The following is a 4,218-nucleotide window of genomic DNA, read 5'->3' on the forward strand; positions in this document are numbered from 1 at the left end:
TTCATACCCAGCAAACTAAAATGTGTCCCCAGAATCAATTTAAAATTTTGAAAAAAAAAATACTGTATACATTCATTTTCTTCGATTGTCAACTGGAAAACTCCTCTTTCATCTTTTCCCCCTTTTATTTAATGCCAGTATTATTCAAGGAGAAGGAGATGGTGCAATTGTGGTTTAATAGAAATAGCCCAATCACTTGGAGGTGTAATGACCCACAACCCTGTTCTCTAGCTGGGCCGGTCATGTTCTTCATCCAAGGAGGAAGCCCAGTCTCTCTGCATCAATTCTCTTGTCCTCTTCTCCCCTAAAGCTGAACAGCCACCCCTTCAGACACACACACACACACCCCGCCCCCCGGACTCTCCAGTTCTTTAAGTCCCTGCAGTGTAAGGACAGTGAATGGCTGTAAACACCCCGCCTTATTTCTTTCCAGTCCGTTGGCCTGGCCAAGCTCAATCCAATCACTAAAACTTGCTTATTAACATTTCCATGAGTCTGACTGCCAGCTCCTCTCACTTTCTCAAAGGCAATCTGCCTGTATGTATCCTGTTTACTTCATCTTTGCACTTGATGGCAAGTCACACTCAACCTTTTGTGAGGCGCATAAACTCAGCAGATCCGTTGCTTGAATCCTACAGGTGAACAGCAGTTTCCCCTAACTTGTAGTTACAACCAACTGGCTGCGTGACATTAGATAACTCACCTCTCCTCGCCAGGCTCCACGTGGCAGTGAAGGAGTGAGACACAGAGGTCTTTAGGGAAACGCTCTAGCACTGGCTGGATGAGTCCCATCCAAGGGTCCATCTTTTCTTTCCCGTCTGCATTTTCCTTTTCTCCCTGAAACTGCTTGTGTGATGGTTGAAATCTCTTGCTGGGCTTGCGGACTCTTATGGACCCGACCACTGTCTCCCATGACCTGTTGCCCTCCGCCACTCTTTCCAGAAGAGTCTGAACTGTCTCCTTGGTGTTCTGGTGCCCCTCGGCCTGTGAGCTGACTTAGAACCTCCACCTCACCCAGCCCAGTGAACTGACCCAGCTCCTGCTCTGCCTCCAGACTCCCATCTGCATGGTTCAGAGAAAACTGTGTCTGCATCACTCAGGCCACGTGCCAGGAGAATGTCTGCCTGCCCACCTGGGCTCCTGGGGAGCTTTGTGGGCCAGATGCAGGCCCCTCCCTGAACCGGGCTCTGCCCTCAGGCCCGTGACTCACTCACCAAGCAGCTAGGATCAGTAGTCACGCCCTCTGAGCTCCCTCACCAGCTCGGGCAGGGTGGGGAGTTTACAGCTCACACCAACCCCACTTCCTTCCCTCCCGGGCTCCCTGTTTGCAGGCCACCCAGAAGGAATAAACACCGTCTCCCACTCACCAGTGCTCCTGAGTCTCCTTTGTGCTGTAGGCTCACTTCTGCGACGTTCCTGGGAATTCTGCAGGCCTGATGGATGTTATGCTTCCTCCTCTTCCAAGGAAGAGGCCAGAGAAACTTCCACTCCGTAATCGTCAGGGAAAGTGGGTGGGTTGGAAGAAACGGGTCAAATGCTATGAAGCCTAGAGAATGTTCTCTGTCTGTCTGAATCATGAGTAAGTTTGGCATCTGTTTCTCTTTAGCTCATTTGCTTGTAACCTTTGGCCCCTCGGCACACCTGACTTCAGAGTCAGAAGATTAAACAGGCTTCTAGCTGCTGTAATCACGTGGCTCCTGAGTCATATTCATAGCAAATGCGACTCAAGGGTAACTGAGCTCTATCAGTGATAGGGCCAAATCACCACCACCAAAAAGTATTCACGTAGAGGTTTGGAAAACCACGTACCAACATGTCAAGTCTCAGTGGTGTGTCCCAGGGTGGGTGGGTGAGGAACAGTTGTGTGTGCAAGCAGCCATGGTACCAAAACACTGGACTGCTGATTTAACCTCAGTTACAAGAAGAGGTTATGATGAGGGCAGCATCACTAAATACTTAAAAGCACACAGTCTATGGGCAGAGCAACATGGGATCCCAAAGGAAGTTGGGTTTATTTCAGGGGAGCCAGTGAATATAATTTCTTTACATTTTCAAAGACTTTTAAACAACTTCTATCCCAAAGACTAATTTAAAAAAAATAATCAGTCTTCCTGAGACCAAAATCCATATTATCTGGTGTCATGGCTGTAGATTACTTAAGAGCTAGAAAACAAAGCTAGGGGAAATAAACACATCTCAGACTGTGAGCTGTCCAGACACTAACACATTAGCTGATCTAACTAAAGTCATTACACATGACTGCGACAGAGCAGGTGACGCCCAGGGAAAATCTGAAGATCACGGCTAGCTCGAAGTGAAAAGTTGATGCTGAAAATAAGCTTCAAAGAGCAGCTTTCTAAGCTGCGTGAGGAGGCGAAGGTCACAGACGGAAACTCAGTGTGGCCAAACACACAGAGGAAATGACTGAGTGGGTATTTATATGAGGTTTAGCTCCGGGCTTGTTACAGTTCAGAAAAGGAGCAATCAATAGGACTGCTGTCAATGTCTCCTGCAGACACTGTCTCCTGCGTGGTTTTGCTTAAAAAGCCAACCAAACACTATTCATAGCTGCCTCAGGTGAAGTTGCCCCCCAAAATGTTGGTTAATGGTTGTCTTCACAATCTCATAAAAAATCGCCATGTTTCTAACACAATGGTGCCAATCAGGATTCAAGAATAAATTCTGGAAGTCTTTAGAAGGAAGGGACCATAAGTTGATCTGCGCCCAATTTTCCAAAACCCAAAGTACAGAAAATTGAGTAATTCAATTGAGGACGAATGACTCATACCTAAGCTCTTTCTGTTGTTGCTTGTTTTTTTGTTTTTGTTTTTGTTTTTCTTTTTTAAAACCAAGGACACGTAGAAGTCAATTGTCTCTTAATTTCCTAGATTAGGTAAGAATAACCTGATTAAACACATATACATCAAACACCTAAAGACAGGAGTTTTAGTCTTACAAAAGTCAGCTCTAACAGTACTCACAAAGCCCCAGCAACTTCAAGCCAAGAAGCAACCATTCAACTAAAAATCATTTGTGTGTTTATCATTCAGACGTTGGTATTTTACCTCTCTGGGAAAGTAAGGGAGAATTTGCCTAGAAAATATAAGTTTGGATATGGCTTTGTTTGAACCATATGGCCAGTATTCAAATACTGGTGTGGACAAAAAATTTGAATTATAAGTATTGTTACTGCTATTAAGAAGATTCGGTTGTTAGTTTACATATAATAAATACATATTAATATATCAATACTAATAATAAAAAGCTTGCTTTCTGAAAATCATGAAAAATTTCAATCGAACTTCTCTAAAATCATCCCTATTTTAGACTTTTTTGGCAGTGTCAGACTTCTTAGGATAAAATAATATTAACTCAAAGTTAATTGCAGTCAGTAGTGATAACTTTTCTCACAATTAAGCCAGCCAACTTACATTTTAGGATGGACTGAAAACAAAATGTGTGAACAAAAGTGATACTATCATGTCATAGCATCGTTCATTGGGTACAGGACAGAGTTTATAGCATTATTCGTACCTGTGTGCAAAGCTGCAGTGCAAATCTGCTTTTGTACTGTAACGAGCTAGCTTGAAAGACGACCATACCACTGCTGTCCGAGGGCTCGACAGGAGGGAAAAAAAGGTCAAGGATGGTGTTATTCAACTGAGAAAGGCAACCCAATGGGAGATAGAGAGTCATGCAGTGTAGACTTGGATGGGACTCTGGAGGTTACTTGTCTGAACCTACATCTTACATCTAAGGAAACTGAGACGCAGACAGGCTGCCTCGTGGCCGTGCAGTAACTGGAGTTCAGGTCTGACTTGGATCCTAGGACTCTTTCCAACACACGATGCTGCTTTTCACAAAGAGGATGAGACGGCGGTGGAGATACCCTCACGGTAATTCGAGTGAAAATGTAAAATCATGAATGGTCTGAGTAGGGTATCCAAACCCACCCAAGCTCGCCTAGACCTTAAGGAGGTCTGAATGGGGTTTTCATCACCCATCAACTCATTCTAATCCCTTATACAACCTCTGAGGCCAAAACAAGCAGAAGAAGTGCCCAAACTCTCAGGAGTCAAAGAAAGAGTCAACCAGTGCCACAACCAGTTGGCACCATCGTGGTCTTTCTTGATACCTAAGTCAAATAGCCTGGAATCCTCATGGGATTCCCTGTTCTGAATCTTGTTCGGTGCTCAGGAGTCTGAGAGGAAAACATAC

The sequence above is a fragment of the Camelus dromedarius genome, chromosome 7 (assembly GCF_036321535.1).
Source record: "Camelus dromedarius isolate mCamDro1 chromosome 7, mCamDro1.pat, whole genome shotgun sequence".
Classification (NCBI taxonomy): domain Eukaryota; kingdom Metazoa; phylum Chordata; class Mammalia; order Artiodactyla; family Camelidae; genus Camelus; species Camelus dromedarius.